The sequence below is a fragment of the Euprymna scolopes genome, chromosome 14 (assembly GCF_053919585.1).
Source record: "Euprymna scolopes isolate OS-2025 chromosome 14, ASM5391958v1, whole genome shotgun sequence".
In the NCBI taxonomy this organism is placed as follows: domain Eukaryota; kingdom Metazoa; phylum Mollusca; class Cephalopoda; order Sepiida; family Sepiolidae; genus Euprymna; species Euprymna scolopes.
The window spans coordinates 10401755-10421480 of NC_136495.1; positions in this window are offsets into that span (position 1 = coordinate 10401755).

A 19726-nucleotide genomic window follows, 5' to 3' on the forward strand; every position below is an offset into this window, starting at 1 on the left:
ATGAGCATTAGTATTAATCGTGGTCCAGGAGTCGACCCCGAGACACTCCCACATTAATAGTATGCTGCTTAGATGTATGTCCATCAATGACAATCTGGATAGTTCTATTGTCTAAGAAGCATCTAATTATACGTGGTATACCTCCAATTATACCATGCGATTTAATTTCCATTAGCAGCCCTTCGTGCAAGACTTTGTAAAAAGCTTTAGATATATCAAGAGCTATAGCCCTGGCTTCGCCCGCCGTAACTAGTACATAGTCAATGCGTTCAAAGATGACTGTTATTTATTGATTAATTTTTAATTCTTTATTTAAAGTCCATAGTAATTAGGGATGCTTTCGCCTTAGAGAATATTTATTTTATTTTATGCTGAACTTTCTCAGGAAGATAAGTAGAAAGAAGGCTGTCGGTAGTCATGCAACCTATATTAAGACACCAAAGAGAATAAAAATACTCCTCATTTACACCCAACACATATATCTACAAAAGTCTTATATAAGAAATAATGATTTCTTTTATTGAAAAGAAGAACAGATCGGAGATTAAAATATTTTTAGGAATAAAGCAATGTCCTTACCCCATTTCCCCGGAGGGAGATATACACAAATGTTGAAAAGAATTCGGCATAGGCGAAAACTTATGGTCCCTTTCGTTTGAATTTAAAACCAATATATATATATAGTATAAGTACTATACTTTGAACACCCGCTTCGTTCAAATTAGAGAATGCTGTTCAAGTTTCGTGATGAAAATATGTGCTGCAGTTAACTTTAATTTTCTAAGAATTAAGAAATAGTAAATGAAATTCATTGCTATATGGTACTTCAAGTATATATTAAGTTGAGTTTACGATATATTGCAAGTAAGAATTGTTAAATATTATTACTAGGAACAAGACCATTGAAAATAAATTAAATCTACTCTTATTTGTTAGGTATTTATTACCTAACTTATCATCTACAAAAATCATACATTTATGTAAAATACAGTTTTTTTTTATTTATTAATTGAATGAGTCTCATTGCAGTTTCTATTTTCATCGATTGAGCTCCCAGGCGCTGCCATTGTATTCCGTAAGCGATCACGAAAATCTGCAATTTCTTGGTTCTGTCGCTTCTTTATGATTATATCTCTTCGGAGTGACAATTCTTGAAAAACATAGTTTTCACTAAAGTAAGGAATTTTTGATTGAGATTGTCGGACTGACTTCCTAATCTTGGTTGTTATAGTCACAACGTTTCAGCCGTTTTGCCCTCCGGCCTTCATCAGGTCTTTTGTATCAAACTGGGGAAGAATTTGTTAGGAGTCTCGAACCCAATCCTTTATTATTATTACGGGGGTACCGTGTTCGGACTCCAGCTAGGCTTTGGGACATAGTTGCTGATTTTCTGTCACTAGTGACATATGGCCGAGTTGTCCTAGACCTTGTATCAAACTTTACAGTTACCCAAAGGTGCTGAATTCAATCCTGAACGAAGGAAGTGAAAAAGTAACATCCAAAACAGGGAACACTTTGATTTGCCGACGACAAGAAGCTTAAGTTTATGAGTTCCAGAATCATTAGCGCATACCATCACTGTTAGGATTTCTTTATTTTATTTGAATCCTTTTATTTCCTGATCCTCGGATCCGGCTAATGTTTTTGTAGGTAAGCACTTCCAATTTACGCCACTTTAATCAGCGTTGTAAACATCCTCTGGTGTTAAACCATAATCGGCAATTATCGTTTGAATTTGTCACAATAGTTTGATGCTGCGTGTGTATCAGCTGACCGTTGTTCGACTAACATTACTAATTGTCTTATACCATGTCTAATCCTAAAGCTCCTAAGCCAGCCGTCATGGAATTTCATATCTTCTGCGATATTCAACTCTTCCTTAAGAGATTTTACTGTAGCAATTAACATGGACCCAGATATTGCTACAGCTTCATTCCATTTTGCTACAAACCACTCATTCAATATTCGGTCGAATTAAACTTGCTTTGATCTGCGAAGAGTCCTTCTTTTGACATATATTTTATTTGAAGAGAAGGATGCAATCTTCAATATTTCCCCCTTTCTCTTTTTGATGTAAAACAGTGTATTTCTTCCAATCTTAAAATCTCTCTATATAACGTTATTTTCAACCCCAACATCTATTTTTTTTCTATAATTTGACGTTTTTGAAGTAAAGTCAGTGTCACTTGTTTCCTTTAAGAGTTGAAAACCATTGTGATGGGTTGTTTTACAATATTTTAAATATGGCAATCTGAAAAAAATATTACAGTTAGTGTAAATTAATTATCAATAACTAATCTACATTAATTACATAGTTCCAATATTAACATTTCTGCCCACTATCTGACTAAACCATGTAAACAGTTTTACTGCAACTCCGTATCAAATATGCTAATACAATTTCAATAAGGAGACGGTTCAAGTTTAGAAAAAGTCCAGGTTTAGAAGAAATCAAAACGAGAGGAAGTCCAAATGAGAGGAAGTCCAACTTTAGAGGAATTTCAAATTAAATGAGTTTTACTGTATATATATATATATATATATATATATATATATATATATATACATATATATATAAATACATATATATATATACATATATATATATACATGTGTGTGTAGGTGTAAATATATATATACAGTAAAACATATATATATATATATATATATGTGTGTGTATATATGTATATATATATATATATATATATATATATATATATATATATATATATATATATATATATATATATATACAAGTCGGTGGCCCAGCATTATCCGGTCGTAAAATAATGCAGATTTTATATTTATTATAATATTTTATTGACCACAATATATGTTGCGCTGCAGATATAGTAAGTGTATCTAAAGTGTGTTGTCTATAAAATGTTCTTTTAAGAATGTGTTTATCCAGAGTTTATAAACGTTTGTATATACGTGTTTCCAAATCGCTGGTTGTACTTGCAAGAGATAGATGCATTGTCGAAGAGACGGATAAAGTCAACCGCAAAAGGGATTTTAATGCAAATATCATTATACAAAACATTACATTGCGGTTGATGACAAAGACAAATGGTTTATGCACACAATATAAGACATGTTTTCATCCAACTTTAAATCAGAAATGAATGTTCTAAGGCATAAATCTTCAAGCCAAAATATCAGCTGGCGTGATATTGTAAACAAGCACAGACGGAAATTTGATCAACGATATTATCATTGATATATATATATATATATATATATATATATATATACACACATATATATATATATATATATATATATATATGCTGGATAATTCCACAGGACAACTTATTCCTCGTAATATATAATAATCAATATAGGATTGATTTGAAAAGAATGAATACGTAATTATAAATGAATACATTTACATATCATAATTAAGTGTATTTTACCACCGGTCTAGTATATATATATATACGAGGGTAAATCAAAAAGTTTTAAGACAAGTGATATAAATTCAATCTAAATGAAAATAGAGCAACAAAACAAGGTTTAATTGCACTACTGATTACTTAACAACAAATTTGTACAAGTTACAGCATTCTAAATCTTTTATTCTTTTGTTTTCAGATAATATTTTATAATATTAACTTTTTGACAGTCCAAAATGAGCCAATTTGAAGTTCGTGCAAACATTAAATTTCTAACAAAACTGGAATGGAAACCGACGGAAATCAATAAAGCTCTACAAAATGTTTATGGAGACTCGTCACCTTCTAGAGCTGTTGGTTATCGTTGGATCAGACGATTCAAGGATGGTAGGAATGATCTTCAAGATGACCAAAGAGAATGTAGGCCTTCAACATCAAAAAATGCTCAAAACATCGAGCTTGTCAGGAATCTTGTTGAAGAAGATCGGAGAATAACAGTGAATGAGATTGCTAAGGAGCTTGACATTTCATTTGGGTCAACCTTTAAATTCTGAAAGAATATCTTGGTCTGAGTAAGCTTTCTGCTCGTTGGGTGCCTAAAGCGTTGCAGCAGAATCAGTTGAATCTGAGATCAGATCTTTCATTTGCCTTTCTGACTAGAATTGAAGCAAATGAGGCAAACTTTTTTGAACGGGTCATAACCGGTGATGAAACATGGATTTACCTGTACGATCCTGAAAGCAGAGTTCAGTCTAAACAATGGTTACCAAGAGGATCAGCAGGCCATATCAAGTTCAAAGCAGAAAGGTCAGCTCAAAAAATAATGGCAACTGTTTTTTGGGATAAAGATGGAATCGTTTTATTAGATTTTCTTGAAGGACAGAAAACTATCACCGCAAGCTATTACGAAGGAGTTTTTAGAAAGCTGAAGACTTCATTGGCTAAGAAACGACGAGGAAAGCTCCATCGTCAAATTCTGTTCCATCATGACAACGCTCCAGCACACACGGCCAAGACTGTAAGAACAATTTTACGTGAGTTTCGCTGGGAAATCCTTTCACACCCTTCCTATAGTCCTGATTTAGCGCCTAGTGATTTTTTCCTATTTCCAAAACTGAAGGAACATTTGAAAGGAATAAGATTTCAATCCATAAATGAAGCAAAGAAAGAGGTTGTGGCCTGGTTCACTAGACAAGTTCCAGAATTTTATGAAGAAGGAATTTATCGATGGAAACATCGCTTACATAAGTGTATTGAGTTAGGAGGATCGTATGTAGAAAAATAAAGTTTTCAACTTCCATAAATAAAGTTTTTCTTCAATTTGTCTCAGAACTTTTTGATTTACCCTCGTATATATATATATATATATATATATATATATATATATATATATATATATATATATATATATATTGGGGTGCGTGTGTGTGTGTGTTAGTGTGTGTATTTCCGCGGGTTTATGAGTATACTATACTTTATTTGTTGGATGAAATAATTGCAGGTATTTTAGTTCAGGAAAGCCGTGTTTACGCCAATAAAATATTTCTGCAAATTTATGTAGAGGTGCGGGATTGTTAGAGTACAGATGTCAAACACTGTTTGATTAATAGGCGATAAAATATATTTTATTAATTTTCTTTTTTTTTCATTTGTAGATAGAATTAGGAATAATTATTTTAACTTTACAACAATGTTATTTTCAGACCAAGGAAAAATTTATAGAATTAATTTCCTGAAAAAATATCAATAACACAAATTATAGAAATGCTCTCAATACAACAAAATAAGAAAGAATGAAAAATCTGAATTATGATTGGGTAATTATTTATAACTGAGTCTATGTCATTGAAATTAATGATTATGTTTTTAATATTTTTGTCGTAAAAAATTAGATGATAAATGATCACGCTTAATAGAGTGGATATATCTATATCGAGAATTACATAAAAAATAAGCGCTTATATATATCATTTCTAAATTGCATGGCTATTAAAATCGCACATGCGAATATGATTAGATTTGAGCCAAAGAAAAACTGTCACTCTCAGATGAAACTATTTTTACGCGATAGACTTAAGTTATTATTAAGTCAAGTCAGGTTCTTTGTTCAGTTCCTATTCGTAAGGCTTGTTATACTTTATAATTGGTAGTGGAGTATTGGATAATATATGAAAGGAGAACATTGCTTTTTAAACAGTGATATTCCTAAATAAATACTAAAATGTGTGCCAGCTCTAGTTTTCAAAAGGGTATAATATCCGGGCAATATAATTACATGGTTGAGTGTGAGAAAAAGTTACCCTTCTGTTGTTCGAGTCTTAAATTTAGAAAAGGTGCTCAAGAGAATATTGAAAGTATCTGTATTCTATTTTGTCAGTGTTGTCATATGGATTGCTATTTCCAGATAGAATTGAGTGTGAACATGTTACTCTTGGAAGAACACAACTCATTTAGAGAGTGCAAAATTTCTTTCTGGCATTGTAAACATTGTCTAGTAAATAAATGGTTAACTTGACAATATATTACAAACCTAGCTTAAGGCAGAAAACTAGGTAAAAATTCCCAGACATTTATTAAATGGGTGTATATATTAAAAACAAAATTAAAAAAAATATTAATTAACATCTTAAGAGGTATTAACAATTTGCAAACATTACCATGAACGCTTCTAATTTAATGTTACAACGAGATCAATTAAAGTTGTAAAAATGCCTTAAATGTAGCGGTCAAAACGTTCTTTGTATACTGGCATGATTTTTTTTACTGGTGATTAACAGTTTACTGCGCACTAGAGGATGCACTTTTCGTTAGACGATGATTGTCATACCGAGGAGATAAAATACAGTGGAATAAAATAAGCAGAATATTATTTAAAAGGTATCCTGTTGGCTCTTATTTATGCACGAGATATAAACTCTACGAGAATTCCTCAGTAAGGCGAAAGGTACCGACTCTCGCGGTGTTTTTGTGTACGTCATAATACGCCATCTTGGCGTTTAGTAATCCGAATGTTATCATCTGCCTTTTATGTTTAAACGATTACCTAGATTTAAATTATATTCGTGTCTTCACCATGACATTCGGGGCCAGGACACGGGCATGATTTCGAAAGGAGAAAAGTCAGAAATATTTGTCCATGTGAAATTTAAATGAACCATGTTTTCGTGAGCTTTGAAACAGCTTTGATATATTTTTATTTCACAAATAGGATTTTCTAGAATAGTGACCGAGGATAGCGTTGTTTTTTTTTACATGGAGTTCACCACTTATCAAGGCCCAATGGCCACTCAGGGATAAGGGTTATTGTGTGTACAGTAATCAAAGGGATAGTGTAGCAATAGTATTGGAGAATTGGTAAGGTGTCATTACTTAGGGGGGTTCATCAGGGATTTGTTTGTGTTGGACTTGAAGACATCCAAGTTGAAGTCGGGAGGGAAATAGGCAAGCGGAACAGAGTTCCGCAGGCGTGCAGTTCTAAGAAAGAAGCTTTGTTCATGGTGTCTACGTTTTGATTTAGATATAGATAGGGAGTAGGGAAAATTATTGACGGTAGTTTCAGCTAGTCGGGTGTTTTTCGAAAAAGATTGCCGAGGGAAGACCAGAGAATGGAGCTCAGACGAGCATTTGCCATGGAAATAACGATAGAACAATGACAGGCTCGCAACGTCTGTTCTGTGGGAAAGAGGTTGCAGAGTAGAGAAAAGGGCATCCCCCACCAAGTCACGAAGTATATTTTGTACTCTGTCAAGGCAGAATAGGTAGTTTTTAGCAGCTCCTGCGTAGATGTGGCAGCAGTACTCCATCTTTGGGCGTACTTGGCTTTTATAAAGATAGAGAATTGCATAATTAGTGAGATATCTTCTTGAGCGGTAGAAAGATCCCACCATTTTCCCGGCGACATTGGCCACAGACTTGCTGTATGTGTTGCATTTAAGGTCAGGTGTAAAGGTCAAACCCAGGAGCTTATCAAAACCTGGGACCTCTCTTAGACGAGAGCCATCCATTTCAATTGATGCCAGATGAGGATCAGAGCGTTTATGATGTAGAGATAGGAGCTTGGTCTTAGATGCATTAAAGGTAATCAGCCACCTCTTCCCCCACTGTACCACGCGCTCAAGATCAGAAGAGAGAGAATCAGAGAGAACATCATCATTTACGACCTTTGATGGGTTGCCATAGATGGTCGTGTCATCAGCATAGATGTCAACGAAAGATTTTAGCATGTGTTTTGGGAGATCATTGATGTAGATCAGGAAGAGAGATGGGCCCAGTATGGACCCCTGAGGGAATCCGGCATTAATACTGTGTGCCTCTGATTTCTGCCCATCCACTACTCTTATAAGCCTATCTGAGAGAAATGACTTCGTGGACCTAACTAGAATCGGTGTATAAAAATGATATATATATATATATATATATATATATATATATATATATATATATATATATATATATAAATATATATATATATATATATATATATATATATATATATATATATATATATATATATATATTCTGACATTTTCACCCCAAACAAGGCACATTGCCGCTTTGGTGTAGGGGGCTACTATCAGGGGAAACATCTACTGGGGTACTATGTAGAGATTAGGGCAGCGAGATGTTGGTTCACGTTGCACTTGAACTTATGCATGTCAGTAGAGTTGGGGAAGCAGTGACCTGGAATGGAATTCCAAAGTCTAGCAGTTCTGGGGAAGAAACTACTGGAGTAGAAATATCTTTTACATCTAGGGATCTCTACAGTGTGGGGGTGGGATTTTGCAACTTGTCGGGTCTGTCAAGGGTGTTCACGTCGTGGGGGCACAAGTGCTTGCAGTTCTTCAGAGCATTCACCATTATAATACTTGTAGAACAGGCAGAGGGATGCAACGTTTCGACGATGGGACAGAGGCTGAAGTTTAGATGCCAGTTAAGGGTCTATCAGGTTTGCGACTCTCTTTTGAACCCTGTCAAGGAGCGAGAGACTTGTAGCCGATGCACCGGCCCAAATATGACAGCAATACTTCATACATGGGCGAATAGTGGCCTTATAGAGGTACAGGACACTTTCGGGTGTTCGAAGTTTTCTAGCACGGTAGAGAGAGCCCACCTTCCTCGCAGCGGCCCTGGCAATGCCCTCGATGTAATTGTTCCAACTCATGTTTCCTGTGAACGTTAGGCCAAGGAGCTTGAGAGACGTACTCTCAGATAAAGAGTCGTTGGCCATTGCTATAGGTGGTAGAGAAGGTTTCTTGTAATTATTGAATGAAACCAGTTTTGTCTTGGTGGCATTGAACGTTACCATCCATTTTTGTCCCCATTCCACTACTGATTGGAGGTCATCATCTAGTGTTTCTGCCATTACTTTAGATATATGTTCATTTGTTTTCCTGTCGTGCCTGCTATAGAGTGTGGTGTCATCAGCATATATACCCATCTCAGAGGCAATTTTGTCGGGGAGGTCATTTATGAATATCAGGAACAGCAGAGGTCCAAAGATAGATCCCTGGGGCACTCCCGCATTTATATCATATTGTTTAGTTGTACGACCGTCGAGGACAACCTGGATTTTTCTCTTATCTAAAAAGGATTTAATTATGTTAAGTATTCTACCAGTGATACCGTAAGATCTAATCTTCCTGAGGAGGCTCTCATCCCATACCCTGTCAAAAGCCTTAGATATATCTAGAGCTACCGCTCTGCCCTCTCCCGCTGTGTCCAGTGAATGGTATATGCGTTCAGAGATTACAGTGAGGATGTCTGCCGTGGAACGGGCTTGTCTAAATCCATATTGATTCTCGGTCAGAAGTTTAGCATCTGTATGGTGCTGGCCTAGAGCATGGTTAATTAAGGTCTCAAATATTTTGGCAAAAAGTGGGAGGAGGCTAATAGGGCGATAATTTAATGGGTCAGTTCTTTCGACAGAATTCTTGAATATTGGTACCACAGAAGCAGTTTTCCAACAGCTCGGAAAGCAAGATTCATTAAGGCATTTGTTGAAGAGTTTGGAGAGAACTAGAGCTACTTCGGCTGATCACTTTTTTTCATAGCACATCTGGGATGAGGTCGGGTCCACATGCTTTGGAAGTGTCAAGGTTTTTTATGATAGCATGCACCTGAGCAGAGGTGATTATCAGATCGTCTAGCGTGGCGTGTGTCCGCATAGGAAATTGAGGTAGGGGGTGGTTTAGAGGGTCCAGTGTGGAGTTTGAGGCAAACCGACTGGCAAGCATGTTAGCCTTCTCGGTTGCTGAGCAAAGAACCTCGTGATTGTTGGTTAGTGGGGGAATTGTTGATTGCCCATTATTTACTTCACTGTTGTAGATTTTCCAGAAGTCACGAGTTCCTAGTTTTTGTGCTTCGATGCGTTTTTTCGTGGTTTCCGTAAATTCCCTCTTAGCTGTCGCTATTTCTTTCTTAACGTTACTTCTAGCTTCTATGTACTTCTGTCTGTTTGAACTGGACTTATGTCGGTTAAACCTGCGAAATGCATGCTGCCTTTGAGCAATGTCAGTTGCGCAAGTCGAAGTAAACTATTGGGGAGAGTGCGGCTTGTTATAGAATTTTCGCATGGGAACATGCGCTTCGATTGCTGTTTTGAACCATTCAGTGGTCTCGGTTGCACACTGTTCAGCAGGAAGAGAAAAAATATTTCCCCATGGGGCGTCTCTGATAAGAACTCTGATAGCTTCCCAGTCAGCCTTTTTATAATATCTCGTTGTTTTGAGCACTGGCTCTTCAGTTTTGGGTCTAGAGTTTAGGGCGATTTCAACCATTATCACCGCATGATCAGCGTTCCCAAGTGGGCTGTCGGCTTTCGTTAAACAATCATATATATCATCTTCATATATATATATATATATATATATATATATATATATATATATATATATATATATATATATAGTAATTTATAAAATATATATGTCGATTAAGCTACACTGAATATTCTGCGTTTCATCCACTCTACGATTCGTCAGGCTTATGCACATAAGCCTGACGAATCCTAGAGTGGATGAAACGCCGAATATTCAGTGTAGCTTAATCGCCGTATATATTATATAAATTACTAACTAGCTCGACCTACGTATTGAGCACTTTTTAAGTAAATACTTTAAGTTTACGCATAAATCTATACTTTCGTATATTAATTTTATGTGAGTAAACGAAGTTGTTTATATATATATATATATATATATATATATATATATATATATATATATATATATATACAGTGATGATCATATTTATTGGCACGGTAAAATAAAAGTTAAATTTTGTCTAATAAATTCTAAAAAAGGGATTAAATCAAAGAAAATAACAAAGTATATTATGTATTTTTAACTGGCCTTTCCGATGCAGCAATCGGATTTTAGAAAAAAATAAATAACAAAGGAACAACAAACATAATTGCAAAAACCCCTTGTTCAAAATTATTGGCACGATTTATTTAATAATCAATTGTATAGCCTTTGGCCTTGATTACCTTCCTCAGTCGCTTTTCATAGTTTACAACCAAGTTGTTGCACTCTTCAGTAGAAATTTTAGCCCACTCTTCCTGACAATAATCCTCCAATTGAATAAGATTCTTAGGCTTCCTTTGCATTACCCTCAATTTTAATGTTCTCCATAAATTTTCAATTGGATTAAGGTCTGGGCTTTGTGATGGCCACTCCAAAACATTAATATGATTGTCCTCAAGCCATTTCTTAGTCAGTTTAGCCGAATGCTTTGGGTCATTATCTTGCATGAACCACCAACGACGACCAAGTGAGAGCTCTTTAGCAGAGTCTTTCAGGTTTTCATCCAATATTTTAACATAATCTTCCTTTTTTATGCTACCTGTGACCTTAACAAGTCGCCCTGGTCCAGAGGCAGCAAAGGATCCCAAAAACATCAAACTGCCTCCACCGTGCTTCACTGTGGGTATGGTGTTCTTAGGCAGGAAAGCTTCGCCAGATTTTCTGTAAATATAAGACACTTTATTATGGCCAAATAACTCTATTTTCGTTTCGTCAGTCCATTGAACACGTTTCCAGAATGCAACATCTTTATCAATATGACGTTTTGCAAAGGCTAACCTTGCTTTCAGGTGCATATGCTTCAATAAGGGAGTCTTTCTCGGACGACATGCTTTTAAACCAGCTCTCTTCAAAACTCTACCAACTGTATGTCGAGATACATTCACTCCAGAGGTGCTCTGTTCATCAGCAATCTCCCCAACAGAGATCCTTGGGTTTTGTTTTACTTGTCGAACAATTTTCCGTTCATCTCTTGGGGAAAGAATCCTTTTTCTCCCTCTACCCTCTAAACTCATAACGTGGCCTTGCGATTTGAACTTATTTATTATGGCTCTAACAGTGGATTTGGGAAGGTTTAGCTTCTTTGAAATCTTATCATAGCCCTCCCCATTGGTATGGCATGCTACAACAAGCTTCCTGACGTCTTCGCTGTGTTCCTTAGTTTTAACCATGGCGATTGAAAATTATAATTTAGTCACTTATAATAGTTTAAATAAATCGCTATCTAAAAGTTATCTGAAAAAAATTATTCACTGAATTAGCGTTAAACAAGCATAATATGGCTATAAAAAAGTTCAGAAAGCACGTAAACCGGAAATTGATTGATATTATACTGATACTAAAAGAAAAGCAAAGCCGTGCCAATAATTTTGAACAAGGGTTTTTTGCAATTATGTTTGTTGTTCCTTTGTTATTTATTTTTTCTAAAATCCGATTGCTGCATCGGAAAGGCCAGTTAAAAATACATAATATACTTTGTTATTTTCTTTAATTTAATCCCTTTTTTAGAATTTATTAGACAAAATTTAACTTTTATTTTACCGTGCCAATAAATATGATCATCACTGTATATATATATATATATATATATATATATATATATATATATATATATATATGTGAGAAAGAAAATTAAACTATAAGTTGAAATTTACAAGCAAAAATTATTGTTTGACTGAATATTTCAAAAAACAATTTACAAAGTCCTTATTCCGAGAAGTTCAAAATAACGTTATTCTTTTCATCAGAGGACAGAAATAAATCAGTAAATTGTATTTGTAGTTTTCTCATTAAGCCAGCAATGAAAGATTACATGATGGTTTTCTGTCCTTTTTATTTTTCGACTCCATTTGCCTGGAGATCAAGTTTCTATGGACTATTAAGTGTACGAAAAAGAAAACAATTTCTCTTATTTCAGCTGCTTTGAAAACATTCCAGCCGGATTATGACTACAAACATCACACTGAATTTAAGTTTGTAATTCATTCTCTCTTTACAATCAGTTTCAACTTTCGGATTACCTTGAGAGATTCTTAATGAAAGCTAAAATATTATGCGCAATTTGTTTTTTTTTATTTGAAGTATTCAGTTGAACAATAAATTTTCGTTGTGACTTTCAACTTGGATTTTTAATTTCTTTTATAATAAGCGCTACTCTCATTTGAGTATTGGGATTTTTTATTCGGTTGGTATTAAATAATCTATATATAATCAATGGTATTTCTATTAAGTTCAAGTTTTCCATTGCGTATATTAAGTAAATCCTACATCATTTTGATTTCATTTCTTTCATATATATATATATATATATATATATATATATATATATATATATATATAATTATTTTTTTACTATAATAATTAAATTTTACACAGTGAATCCCCACTTATCAATGCCCGGAAGCATCTCAGGGATAAGGGTTATTGCAAGTACATTAAGTTAGTGAGGAGATTTGCTGAAGTGTTTACTTAAGGGGCGGTTCATTAGGAATTTGTTAACATTGGACTTGAAGACATCCAAATTGTAGTCCAGAGGGAAGCAGGCAGACGGAACAGAGTTCCACAGGACTGCAGTTCTAAGAAAGAAGCTTTATTCATGGAATCGGCGTTTTGATTTAGGCACAGATATAGAGTGGGGGAAATTTTTCACAGTGGATTCAGCTAGACGGGTGTTTCTCGTGAAAGATTGGCGAGGGGGGACTAGAGGTTGGAGTTCAGACGAGCATCTGCCATGGAAATAACGATAAAACAAGGACAGGCTCGCAACGTCCCTTCTGTGGGAGAGAGGTTGCAGGGTAGAGAAAAGGGCATCCCCACCTAAGCCACGAAGTCTATTTTGTACTCTTTCAAGGCAGGATAGGCTGTTTTTAGTTGCTCCTGCCCAGATATGGCAACAGTATTCCATCCTTGGACGTACTTGGCTTTTATATAGATAGAGAATTGCATCAGTAGTGAGATATGTTCTGGAGCGGTAGAAGGATCCCACCATCTTTCCAGCGACCTTGGCAACAGACTTTATGTACGTGTTCCATTTCAGATCAGGAGTAAAGGTCAAACCCAGAAGCTTGTCAAAACACGGAGCCTCACCCAGACGAGAGCCATCCATCACAATTGATGCCAGATGGGGATCAGAGCGTTGATGATGTAAGGATAGGAGTGTGGTTTTGGATGCATTAAAGGTAACCAGCCACATCTTCCCCCACTGAACCACGCGCTCGAGATCAGAGGAGAGAGAATCAGAGAGAACTTTGTCATTTACAGCTTTTGATGTGTTGCCGTAGATGGTTGTGTCATCAGCATAGATGTCAACGAATGATTTAAGTATGTGTTTAGGGAGGTCATTGATGTAGATCAGGAAGAGAGTTGGGCCCAGGATTGACCCCTGGGGGACTCCAGCATTTATATTGCAGGCCTCCGATTTTTGTCCATCGACCACTACTCTTATGAGTCTATCGGAGAGAAATGATTTAATGATTGAGAAAACATTTCCCGTTATACCGTAGCTGGAAATCTTGTGAAGTAGACCCTTATGTCATACCTTGTCAAAGGCCTTTGATATGTCAAGAGCAATTGCCCTAGAAAGAAAGCCTTTGTCAAGAGATTCACTTATCCTGTGGGATATAACTGTCAGCACATCTGCGGTAGATCTTGCAGAGCGGAAACCATATTGTGTGTCACTAAGAAGGTTAATCTCTGCTGAGGTGGTTGACTATTTCTCTATTTAATATAGATTCCAGCAACTTACTCATAACACACAGGAGACTTATAGGTCTGTATTGAGAGGGAGATGACTTATCACCTGAATTCTTAAATATAGGGCAAACTGAAGAGGTCTTCCAGGGAGTCGGAAAGCACTTCTCCTTAAGGCAGCGCTTAAATAGTTTCGTAATATATATATATATATATATATATATATATATATATATATATATATATGTATTTATATATATATATATATATATATATACAAACTGACATGTTTAAATTGTACAGCTTATATTTAAAACAGTTTTTCACCTTCACTGTAGCCCTCATCAAATAAAATGGTAGTTAATATTCAGTGGACTCTTTTACAAGCATGTATGCGTTGCTAGTTAATACGATAATCATGGTATTGTTATCTTGATTTTTAATAGGTTAAATCAATACATAGTTTCACTAACTAAACAACAACGGAACAAATCGGTGGCGAGGAAAGGAAAAAATTACTTAAAGCTATTGCATATGTGGGGAACAATGTATAAACGATTCAGTAGCTCACAATAAATGTGTTCTAATAGTATACGGATACTGTATCAGTTATTCCGCGCATTTTTTAGCGGGAAGGCAACAAAAAATATTAAAGCTAAGTAACAAATTACGTTGAAACTACTCGGCCCCCCTGAGGAAATATTGTTCTGGAAATGTTAGCTTTAAGAATATAAATATGTGATTAAGTATTAGAATTCTGAAGATTATCTAAATATCTATAAAAGTTAACGCGTCTGTGTGTACGTGTGTCTGTGTGTGTACATTTCCCTACGTAATAAGTCTGTCAATTTATAGTCTCCAGACTCGAAATTTTATATACAGAGTACTGAGATTTGGGAAAATCGATATAATGTGGTTTCTGCCAGAAATTACGCTGCTAACGGGAGCAAAGTTCAACGATTTGACCTTTGAGAACTCTACCAAACTCCTCCGATAATTTGTGGTCTAAACACTTGAAATTTTAGATATAGGTTCCCTAGACATGGATCTAACTTAATAACTTAATTTCAGCCCAAAAATACATTTTAAGGGGTCATAATAAGGGTAAAAGCTAAAAGACTTGACCGTTTTTTTTCTTTGCTCACCATACACCTTCAGACACCCGGGCGTACCGGGCCGAAACGCTAGTATTGAAAAAAGTAATGTATGAACTAGTAATTTAGATTTGTTCAATTTTTCCCTTAGAATGTAATCATAAAACGCATGTTATATGAGTATAAGTTCCGATATTCTATTTTTTTTACTTTGTTTGATTAGAAAAATGCAAAAGATTCTCTAGTAGGGTTTTGCTCGTAAAGATTTGACTTTCTCTTCTTTTGCATTACATTCTATGCTAATATTTTATTCGTCAGTGTTTGTGTTTAATGTATTTTGAAAATAAAACGTCTATATATGCTCGAATTTGAATTAAAACTTCATACCAAGTTTACCCCTTCTTGTCTAAGATTTCACTCTCAGCCATACCCTATTCTTTATTGACAACATAATTTGTTCAAGGGTTAAGTAAAGTTTGGGACATCAAAAATAAAATTTATTGCACGATTTTTATACGATATATATATATCTTCCTAACGCTAAGCAAATATAGAGGTGAGAAACTTATACACCTTGAAGATATTCTCATACACCATTTGTTTATTTTTCTCTGACGTAGACAATCTAATATCATGCAATATTACAGAGATTAAGTTGTCAGCGAAACTTTTACATCTTCCGTCAATAGGGAAACCAGTTTCTTACCAACCCTGAAACTTTGCGCTCGTATATACATATATTTCCTTTTATCAAGCCGCGTTTTTAATCATTAATATTACGTAATCCTCTTGCCCTTTTTTATGTACAATAATTTACTTGGATTTAGTAATACTAAAAATAGAGTTGAAATCTTAAAGAAGAAAAGACAAAAAGGTTCTTATGCACTGGAACCTAATTCTAGATTAGCGCATAAAGAAAAGATTATACGTAAGATATAAAAAGTGTCAAAAAATATTTCGATATTTTTTGACACTTTTTATATCTTACGTATAATCTTTACGTATAATATTTACTTCATCCATAAGATAATCTGAATATCATTATAAAAAGAAACTTTTTAAGGATATAAAATATTAAAAATGGTGATGGAAACCTGGCGAATGTATGGTATACAAAAATAGAAGTCAATGTGAAAACATCACGATAAAGACCAGAAAACCCGTACAGAAATTGTAGATGTCCTTTCAAATGGAAGAGACGCATCTGGCAACGCCATATCTCACGGAATATTACATTTCTTTGGAATTTGCTCCTTTATCAATCTTTTAATATTTTGAGAGAAAAAATAATATTTTATTTCTTGGTTTGAATAATTATCGACTCACTTATGTATAGCAGGTTGATTTGTTGCATGTACGATACAATGCAGCGAGAACTCAACTACTACTAAAAAGCAGAAAGTTACACCAGATAAAATAACAAAACAGGGAAGAAATGATATAAGTTAGACGTGAGAATATTTTGGAAACTGAAGTAAAAATAGATTTCTTATTACATAATGAAAACACCAATACAGAATACAAATAGGTATTTGCGTTGAAAATATTGTTCGTTCGGGGAAAATCGCCTCCCCAAAAAAGACAGAATATCACCCAAATGGAATTGCATACCCAATACGACAGCGCGTAAAGTATTTGTTTACATAAATCTTGAAGAGGACCAGACTGTGGTCGAATGCGGACTCGTTATAACTTATTCCATAGATGAGGTTGTCCAAGAAAGAAACATTTTATTTTTCCTGGAGAGAGGAGGATGCGGTTGCTGTTGTTATCGTTAGACGATGTATTGAACACTATCCATGAACATACCAATTCATGTTAAAATACTAGCAGTATCTCATCCGTGGAGATCATTGTCAACTAGGTTGAGGAGTTGAATATGTAGCTGTCAAATGAAAAATGAGTGCTTCGAGCTATATGACAACAGTACTGCAGCTTAACTAATGTGTTCTAGGAAAAGTATATTTCCATTATTATTTTCAAATAACCTACTTAAAAAGCATAAACGACGCTACAAATAATTTTTCATTAAAAAAAAGAGAAATGGTTGACAGCAACAGTAAGCTCCATCTCTAAAAGCTATTTTTTTTTTCAAAATTGAAAATATGAGATAATCATAACATGATTGAAGATGTTGTACAATTGATTTATGCAGAAATATATTTGGCCTGACAGTATAATATCCGTTGAAGTTACTGCAATACTCTCGCTATATAATTTCTTCTTGGTTCAATAAGACTGTATATAAGGAAAAAAACAATATTATATTCTATAATAGTGTATGATATTACAAAGTATCAGTTTTAATAATGTACATGTTTTGTTATTCTATGACTACGATATAATTTCATTGAACTTTATCTCGCGACCAATGGGAGTAAGATTAGATGTGAAATTATGAGCTCATGGTTCGTATTTAATGGAGGACTCAGATTATTGTTCACAGATGTTATTTACACAATATTATGCCCGAGGTTTTCTTACGACATTATCCAGGTGCGTTTTGTTGGAAATGTATACATAAATTCAAACAAAATATTGTATTTAATTTACGATTCTGTCTTTTGAATTAAATTTTTACTAATGTATATAGTTAGGAGAACTTTGTCATTTACGGTCTTTGACGTGTTGCCATGGATGGTCCTGTCATCAGCATAAATATCAACTAATGATTTAAGTATGTGTTTTAGATCATTGATGTAGACCAGGAAGAGAATTGCACCCAGGATGGACCTCTGAGGGATTCCAGCATTAATACCGTGGGCCTCTGATTTCTGCCCATCAACCACTACTCTTATGAACTTATCGGAGAGAAATGATTTAATAATTGAGAAAACATTTCCAGCAATACCGTAGCTGGAAATCTTTTGAAGTAGGCCCTTATGTCATACCTTATCGAAGGCCTTCGATATGTCATGGGCAATTTCCCCGGAAAGGAAGCCCTTAAATCTTTTTTTCTTGTGTCAAAAATGTATTTGGCCAATTCTTGTAAGCATATTATTAAACTATTTCTGTAGGGTTACATTGTATTTAAATCTGCATGTCTTAATCGGTCCCTAATCTACCAAACATAATTAATGATTTTTTATAGCATTACGTTCTGTATTGTGTGCACACCTTTTGTCTAAAATGTCTGCTGCGTCTTGGAGACACGCATAACTCCTGCGCGATCCTCATATTTTATATTTTTAAATATATAAAAAGGTTATAGTTACAATTTCCCTTTGTAATAACGAACAGATTTAATAGAAAAACACAAATGAGAGTAACAATCCGAATAATGCAACTGAAAATATTCATCAAAAATTAAAACGTAGGATTTTTAAAATATTACTTTATTATGTGATTGATGTTTTTATTGATTAGATACGCTATATTATTTTTTTTCACAAGCATTGGTATGAAAACTTGTCCAAAATATATTTAATTTAACTTGCATTTTTTTTCACAAGCATTGATATGAAAACTTGTCCAAAATATATTTAATTTAACAAGATATTCGTTAGATAAACAAGCATTACAATGTGCACTTTCAGCTTTACGTCATTAACTTGAATAAATTATATTTTGTAATTTAACAAGATATTCGTTAGATAAACAAGCATTACAATGTGCACTTTCAGCTTTACGTCATTAAATTGAATAAATTATATTTTGTTTATGTTTGCGATGATCTTGCTTAGTAGATTTCAAATTACATAGCGTTCATTGATTGAGATTGTCGGACTGACTTCCTCATCTTGGTTGTTATTGTCACAACGTTTCGGCCATTTTGCCCTCCGGCCTTCGTCAGGTGAACGGTTTGTTAGGAGTCTCGAACCCAACCCTTTATTATTATTACGGGGGTACCGTGTTCGGACTCCAGCTAGGCTTTGGGACATAGTTGCTGATTCTCTGTTTTTCAATGTTACTTTTTCACTGCCTTCGTTCAGGACTGAACTCAGCACCTTTGGGTAACTGTAAACTTTGATACAACGTCTAGGACCACTCGGCCATATGTCACTAGGACAATTCTTAGTTGGTTTTTGTTAATGTTAAACCTATGTTGTTATTCAAGGTTTTCTCTCTCTATCAGAGGTGTCCAAATTGCATTCAGCTCTATGCTTGGTTTGCTCAGTAGGTTGTTATGTCCGAGCATGTGAGCTGTTTCTTTAAGTTTTCTCACTTTCCAGTGGGTCTCTCTGTTTATTATTTTTACTTCATCCCATAGGGGGCGATGATCCCCCCTCTCCATCCAGACATGGTT